The sequence below is a fragment of the Octodon degus genome, unplaced genomic scaffold (genome assembly GCF_000260255.1).
Source record: "Octodon degus isolate 3935 unplaced genomic scaffold, OctDeg1.0 scaffold00330, whole genome shotgun sequence".
Lineage (NCBI taxonomy): Eukaryota > Metazoa > Chordata > Mammalia > Rodentia > Octodontidae > Octodon > Octodon degus.
Window position 1 is genome coordinate 1,005,275 of NW_004524906.1, and position 8,908 is coordinate 1,014,182.

At 37.1% G+C, this 8,908-nt stretch overlaps 1 protein-coding gene across 1 annotated transcript in view; it reads right to left on the reverse strand.

The window, feature by feature from the left end:
- Window positions 1-8,908, reverse strand: part of LOC101570406 (cyclin-Y-like protein 1) — a 48,729-nt gene that overhangs the window by 1,224 nt on the left and 38,597 nt on the right. The gene's annotated exons all lie outside the window — the stretch shown is intronic.

Consider the following 8,908-nt stretch of genomic DNA (forward strand, 5'->3'; position numbering starts at 1 on the left):
TTTTTTGTTTCTTTCCAGTTTCATTGCACTGTGGTTAGATAATGTGCATGGGATAATTTCTGTTTTCTTGCATATACTTAAGCATGACCTATGGACCAGCATATGGTCTATTTTAGAAAATGACCGATGTGCAGCTGAGAAAAATGTGTATTCAGCTGTGTTTGTGTGGAACACTCTGTGTATGTCCACTAAGTCCATTTGTTTCAAGCTCTGGTTCAGTTCTTTTAATTCTTTGCTAATTTTTTGTCTGCTTGAACTTTCTTTTTGGGATAAGGAGGTGTTAAGGTCTCCTGTTAAGATTGTTGTATTGTGCATTAGATTTTTCATGACCATTAAGATTTGTTTTACATAGTTGGGTGCTCCCATGTTTGGTGCATACATATTTATGAGTGTTACCTCTTCCTCTTTATTTTTCCCCTAACCAGTACATAGTGGCCTTCTTTATTTTGCTTGATCATTCTTGGTTTGAGGTTGAGACTGTTTGAGAACAGCATTGCTCCCTCTGCTTTTTTCTGAGGTGCTGGAGCATGTAGTATTGTTTTCCATCCTTTGACTTTCACCCTATGAATGTCTTTCTGAGTTAAATGTGTTTCTTGTATACAACATATTGTTGGATTTTTTTTTCTAATCCACTGTACTGGTCTATTTCACTTCATTGTTGAATTGAGTCAATTTACATTGATGCTTATAATTGAGATGTATTGACTTATGATTGACAAGTTATTTACCTGCTGTTATTTATTCCTTTTACTCCTGTGTTTAATTGTTTGCCCTATTAAGTTGGTTGCTTCTCTTTTGATTTGTGGAGTTCTGATCATTTTGGTCCCTCTCTAGAACATCTTTCAGAAGCCTGGGTAGGGTCGTGTTTGTCATCATGAAATTCTTTAATTGTTCTTTGTCATGGAAGCATTTTACTTCTCCATCAAACTTGAAAGAGAGTTTTGCAGGGTATAGTAGTCTGGGCTGGAATTTGTTTTCATAGAGGACTTGAAGTATTCTGCTGTGTGCTCTTCTTGCCTTCATGGTTTGTACAGAGAAGTTTGTTGTAATTTTGATGGGGTTTTTTTGTATCATTTGCATTTACTCCTTTCTCATTATGCCTAATAGTCTTATGTTGTTCATCTTTTCATCTTTGCAGATGTTGAATTATTTTCTCCTGCATCCTAGTTGTTTTTAAGAGATCTTTTCTTACCTTTTCACTAGCTGTGCCAGCATCTTCAAGATCTGAAACTCTGTCTTCACTTTCACTCAAACGGTTTTTCAGGCTTGTGATTGAGATTTTAAGTTCCTCTATATCTCTTTGACTCTGCTTCATGCGATCTATTTTTTTCCTGTATTTCTCATTCAAGAATTCCATCATTTTTTAATCTCCTCTATTTTTTTATCAATGTCTTCTTTAGAAGCAGTTATTAATTCTTTTACTGCAGTTTTTTCAGACTGGGTTTCCTCCATATGTTTCTGTATTTGATTCTTTACTTCAGATGCTATGAACTCAAAGATTTTTTTTTTCATTTCAGAAATTAATTGTGCTCTGAGTTCCTCTATACCTTTCTGCTGTTGCTTATTTACTTTTGATACTATTAATTCATACATTTCAGCTGAGCTAGTGTCCTCTGCACTTGTTCTGGGTGGGCGTTGGGTTTCTTCCATATGTTTCTGCATTTGATTCTTTATTTTAGTTGGTATTGATTCAGAGATTTCTTTTTTTATTTCCAATCTGAGTTCCTCTGTACCTTTCTAGAGTTGTTTCTTTATTTCAGACACTCTTGATTCATTGATTTCAGTTGTGTGATTCCCAATTTGTTTGTGCTAGTGTCCTCTGCATTTGTTATGGATGGGCTTGGGGTCTGAGATTACATTTTGCTCCTTTTCATTGTCATTTTGTATAGCACTCTCTTCTGACTTTTGTTGTAGAGCTTTGGTGCAGTTATTACCTTAGCACCTACTGAAATTCAGGTACAGGTCCACAAAGTTTGAATTTATCCAATTGTGCCTTGGTTCTGGCTACTGTGCTCAGCTCCTTCCTGCTGATGCCTATGGGAGTGAACCTGTTGTGCTCCTTTGGCAAGATGTTCTGCTCCTGGACTAGCTAGGTCATTCTGTCCCCTACTTTCTCTGCAGGGACTAGAGCTGCAGAGTTTACCCCCAGGCCTGTATGCCAGGCATGAGCTGGGTCTGAAGGGAACAAGGGGGAGTAGGGGAGAGGGGAAGCTCTCCTACACACTCCCTCAGCCTGGGCTAGGGCTGCATCTTGGGTCCTGAGAATGTGGCAGATGTTTTTACTCAGCAGGAATGGGGCGAGGGAATACGGAGTGGTGGGCAGGTCCCAAGGGGATGGAACATGGTCTCCCTCATGCTGCTTGTCTGGGTTTGGACCAGACAGGTCCCGCAGGTGCATGATAGCCATTATTTCTTGATTTTGTCTAATTTTCTAGCTAATATTTCCATAAGTATACTCACTAAATGTGATGCTAATGGACATCCTTGTCTAGTTCCTGATTTTAGAGTGAAAGCTTTCAGTTTTTGACTATTTAATATGATATTAGCTGTTGATCATAGATGCTTCTTATAATATTGAGATAGAGACCATTTGTTCCAATGTTCTGTAGGGATTTCATCATGAATGAGTATTGGGCTTTGTCAAAGCTTCTTGTCTATCAATTGAAATTATCATGAGGTTTTTGTTTCTGTTAAAATGGTGCATTACATTTATTGGTTTTTGTATGTTAAGCCATCCCTGGTATTAATCCTACTTGGTCATGATGTATAATCTTCCTGGTGCATACACCTTCAGTAAAGTTTCTAATCTTCTGTATTTCTGCTTGGATCTGCTTATGATTCCATTTCTTGTTTATGTTTTTCTTTGGTGGTTTCCATCATTTTCCTAAGCTCCTCTTTGTTTACTTGTGTTTGATTTAATGTCTTTTGTTTTGAAAATAGACACAAAAATCCTCAAAAGATAACAGCAAGCACAATGTAGCAAATATTCAAAAAGATTATACTCCATTACCAAGTAGGATTCATACCAGTGATGTAGGGATGATTCAATATATGTGAATCAATAAATGTAATACACCACATTAATAGAACCAGACAAAAACCTGAATAGATGCAAAAAAGCATGTGACAAAGTCCAATATCTAATAATGATAGAAAAAATAGAAGTTCTTTATTTCAATTGGATAAAATTCAACTGTGACCATTCAACAACCATCATCATACTAAATGGTCTAAACTAAAACTTTCACTTTAAAATCAGAAACAATGCAAAGATTCCTTCCATGACCACTCCTACTTAATATACTTCTGGAACATTAGCCAGAACAGTTAGACAAGAGGGAAATATAAAATAAATAAGAATACAAAGGAAGAAGTTAAATTATCATTATTTTTGGGTGGAATGATATTCTACAAAGACTCCAAAAATTTCTATATTGAGTAACCAAACTAAGCAGTGTATCAGAATACAAAGTCAACACTCAAAAATAAATAGTATTCCTGTACACAAACAACAAACTTACCAAGAGAGAAATTAGGGAAACACCTTTCATTACAGCATCAAGGGAAATGTAATAATTAGGAATCAACTAAAACGATGGAACTAAACTATCTTTACATGGAAAACTACAACACTCTGAGAAAGATCAATGAGGATATAAAAAATGAAAAGATGTCTATTGTTCTTGAATAAACAGAATCAATACGGTGAAAATGACCATACTTCCAAATCTATTCACATATTTAATGTAATCTTGATTAAAATACCAACAGTAAACCTTACAGAACTATAGAAAGTTATCCAAAAATTTATTTTGAAGCAGAAAAAATCTACAATAGCAGCAACATCCTTGAAGATCAATGGCAGGCAGGGGCATCCCAATCCCTGACTTGAAATTATAGCATAAAGCTTCTGTGGTAAAACAGAATGGTACTGACAGAAAAACAGACCCCCAAAAATGTTTTTGAAATTTATTTAGTTTTGTCAGAGATGGGCATTCCATTGTCATTTAAATATTGAGATGTGAATTCAGCAAAATAATCCAATATAGTCTAGTACTCCATAATAGTAGTGGGTTATCTATAGGACTGGCAATGTCAGAAGTTGTTGACTTGAACCTTTTACAGCTCAGTATATTAATAGGGCTTTGCTTTTATACCTTGTTTTTATACTTTTCTGCTGGATGGTTTAGACCAAGATAAAGCAAGACCTGTATAACAAGAAATATAACTTTTGATTCTGACAAGGTCAGTCAAATCCCATCAGGATTTATCTTGAAACCCTGCACTGCAGTTTGTAGATCCTTTGTCAGTTTCAGCCATGTGGATGAGTCATGGCCATTGCTTGACCAATTTGCTCTCTGTGAAAACCTGAGAGAATGTTTTCTCTCCATGTGACTCTCCTTAGGCACAATCTACATCATCAATCATTTTCCTCTGTGACCCCATAATCACCTTGATACCCATCTCTGACAAAACTAAGTAAAAAACAAAAGGTATGTAAATGAAGGACCATTTTGTATCTGTATATACAAAATAGTTAAGATAGATATACAGCTACTCTCTCTTAATTCAATGAGAAGAAAGATTTGTACTAACATTGTTTGGACAGGATACCATATCTTCATCTTGTACTGTGAATAACCACTATGAAGACAACAACATGCAATGTTTTAATTATTGAAACTGTCCTACTAATCTGTTTTGCAACGGTCTCATTGCTATTTGTTTCTCAATAAAATTAATATAAATAAATACATGTATTTAATACAGGGCCTACAGGGGATCACTACACAGATCAGAATCATAGTGATCCTCCTGTTTTCATCCTCTCATGCACTGGGATTATAGGCATGGGCCACTATTCTCAGTCTCAATTGCTGTCTCAGCGTGCTCCACAAGAGGGACCAGCATGGTACACCAGGGATTGAACTCTGGTCACTGCATCTGCCTAAGCAGGCCCTTTAATCCACTGAGCTATCTGGCCAGCCCTAGACCAAAAAGTGATGGGACAAAATCAAAAATGCAACAGCAATTTCAAAAAACTCATGTACTCTTTCTATATTTAGGATAAGGTCTACAAGTTCTCACTACATAGATTGGATTCATAGTGATTATCCTGTTTTCAGCCTCCCAATTTGCTGGAATTACAGGTGCGTGCCTCCATGCCCAATCACAATTGCTGTCTCAGTAAGCCCTTGGGGACTGGGCTGGCATGGCATGCCAGGGATCGAACTGGTTGCTGTGTTCTGCCTAAGCAGGCACTTTAGCCCGCTGAGCTATCCGGCTGGCCCTTCTGTACTCTTTCTTTGTCAGAGCACCAAACCCCTCCACTGGAATAAAGATAGCCTCTATAGTGAAATGGTGCTGGGAAAACTGGCTTTCCACATGCTTAAGAGTGAATATAGGCCCATATATCTCACCAAGCACTGAACTAAATTGGAAATGAGCCAAAGATCTAAATATTAAGATCTGCTGGAAGATTAAACAGGTAAAACTCTTATACATAGAATTGTAAGCAAAGACTGTGAACAAACCCCCAATCACACAGTAAATATTCCAAAGCACCAACAACTGGCATCTGAACACATTAAAAAACTTTTGCACAGCAAAAGAAACCAAAAGGAGTGAAGATATAACTTGTAAAATGTGAAAAAAATTATCAGTATTCCTCAGACAAAGGACTAATGTGTAGGATGTATAAAAAACTCAGGGCCAGCCAAATAGCTCAGCAGATTCAAGCACCTGCCAGCAGGTGCAGGGGCCAGGGGTTCTACCCCGGGCCTGATGTGATGGTCCTGCCCCAAGGTGCTCTGAGATGGCAATTGAAGCTGGGTGTGGTGGTGCTGCCATGCACCTGTAATCCCAGCACTTGGGAGGCTGTGAACAGGAGAATCATTATGAGTTCAATCTAATAGTGAGACCCCGAACACCCTGTAGACTCTTCCCTAAAACACAGAAAAAAAAACCCACCTCAAAAATATTCAGACTCCAAATTTAAAGACCATACCCAAAATGGGAACCTGAAATGAACAGATACTTTCCAGATCAAGAAGTATAAACACTAGATAAAGATATTAAAAATGTTCAACATCACTGGTAATTTGAGATATGTAAATTAAAACAACATTAAAGGGCTGGTGAGATAGCTCAGTGGACTAAGTGCCTGCTTAGTGTTTGAACCTGGCATTACATTCCTGGGCACTGGCCCCACCCCTAGGAGTGCTGAGCCAGCAGAGACTAGGTGTTTTGAGGCATGCCTGTGATCCCCACACTGGGGAGGCTGAAAACAAGAGGATCACCATGAGTTCGAGCTGTGTGGTAAGACCATGTACCCAATACCTTTAAAAGGATAAACAAACACTGACATTCCAGCTGACTCCAGAAAAAAATAGCTAACATTAAGAAATCAATCAATAACCAGTGCTGGAAAAGTCTGCGGGGATAAAAGATCCCTTCTTCCCATTGATGGGTGGTAAGAATGTAAATTTGTGCAACCAACATGGAATGGAGATTCCTCAAAAGACTTAAACAAGAGGTTCCATTTGGTGCAGATATTCCCCTTCTTGCTATCTTTTGGAATGCATGAAAAACATCATTCTACAGCATTATATGAACACCCGTGTTTACTGCAGTACAATTTGTAAGAGCTAAATCTTTGAAATATTCCAGATGTCTGATGAATGGATAAAAAATGTGGTTTTTCTATACAGTTGAGTGCTACTCAGCTATAAGAAAGGATAAACTTGAGATGTTTTTAGATAAATGGGTATATCTTGAGACCATAATTTTAAGTGAAATAAATCAGACAAAATATGTTTAAATATTTCACTATTTCTCTTATGTGAGAAACCACATGTGCAAATAAAGACAAAAATGGATGACAGATATAGGGAAGTTGGAATAAAATGTTCAAGTTAGAAGGTGAGTAGGCAGGAGGGAGAGGAAAGAGAAGGAAGGGAAAAGTAAAAAGAATAGAAGAAAAATGGAAATACAGTTTTTATAAATAAGATGATAAGGGTTGAAGGAAGATGAGAATGGGGAAAAAGAAAAATCAAGATATATTATGTACAGGTACAAACACTCTACAATGGGTGTGATCATTGTGCATAAAAAAGTCCCAATACATTTAATTTAAATAGAAGTACTTTGATTCAAACTGTTTCTTTCTATTTACTTACATGGTTGAAATGTTTCCTCTTCCTGTGATCATGCACTAAGAATAAAAACAAAACACTAACTGAACAATTCTGATACAAATGTCATAGAAGAGCAAAAGTGGCTATTAATTACTTGATGGATTAAAAATATACAAATGGCATACTTTATTTTTAAAAATGAAACATCTGCCAAAATAAACCCCTTAAAGTAAAAACCAAAAAAATTTGTTACATTTTTTTTCAAAAACCTAACATCTAAGAGATTTTCTTTATATGAAATAAAAGTATAAACAAACTGGTATGAGAAAAGTTTAGCTAATAAAAAAGTTAACATATTACATATCTGATCCAGTAAACTGAGTTTCCTGAGTAAATAAACAGTACTTTATAATTATATATCATACAGCTGGATTATCAGCATCTAACAGCATAAAGCTAAGAACTGGTTTATGATGAGGCACTGACTTCTTGCTGAACTAGAATCCGGAAGTTTCTTAAACCACCTACTGGTAATTTATGAAGATACTGTATAGGAAATATGTTGCCACCTTAGCCATTTCCTCAATGCTTGGACAAAACATCTGGTATCCACAACTTAAAGGAGGAAAGGTTTATTTCAGTGCACAAAGGTTTCAGTCCATAATCATTTGGTTCAAGGCAGGGCAGCATATCAGAGGGGCATCACAGAGGAGCAATAGTGCACAGAAAGGCAGGCAGGAACAAGAACGCAGGCCTCCCTTTCCCTTTCATCAGGCTCCCTGCCTTTTGGGTGGTGTCACACACATTCAGTGTGGACCTTCCTGTTATCCACACCCAGAACTATGCTAACCAAGCAGAGGACTAATGCAGTTCTCACACATTCCTAAGCTGTATCACACACACTATGTCATACCATCTGTGCAAAGCCCCAACTATGAGTGCATAAAGTTTTGAAGGGAAATCTAGATATAAGTCATAACAATTACCAGAATAATAGTAGGTATTTAGAAAATTGGTAAGTAATCTGCCTGAAATTTTGTTCTTGAAATGAGAGTGTTAACTCAACTGAATGTAGTATCAACAGTACAAAAATTCATTTTGCTCTAACAAATGCCATCAAGTAAATGTTCCACAAGTGACATATCATGGGGTAAAAGACTCTGTTTTAAAGGAGCATTCCTTAAATTCATTTAAACTATAGATAAACTCACTCCCTCACCTTATCCCATGTAGCTAACTATGAGCACACTTATAGAAAAACTAGGGTCATCAAATAGGAACAAATAGAACAATTTGGGGAATATGGCAAACATTAAACTACACGACCCCATGATAACAGTGTCTGGAAAATGTAAACATCCTTGTAAATTACTGAAAATAAGATGAAGTAGTTACTATGGAAACCTAAAAAGTATATAACCTGAAAGCTAAGTTCAGGATCATGCCAATAACTTTTGGAGTCCTGACCCAAAGTCAGGGCATTGGTTGGTCACAATCTTGGAGATAAAGCTTCTTTATTCTTTTGCACTTGGTCTCTTTTATGGGACTTTATCTTTGCTCACTGTCATCTGCTGCTACACAAGAGCCCAAGCATTTCCCACACCACCATATCCTCTAACACTAGTCAATGCTACAGGCACATTACTGTCCCCCTGAAGAGAAGAGCATGGGACAGCTTGTATTGCATCCTACACTCCAAATATGAGGCTCACAGGTCCTAAAGAAAAGGAGAAAACATAGCAATGCTAGTCAGAAATGACCAGGTTGGGTCA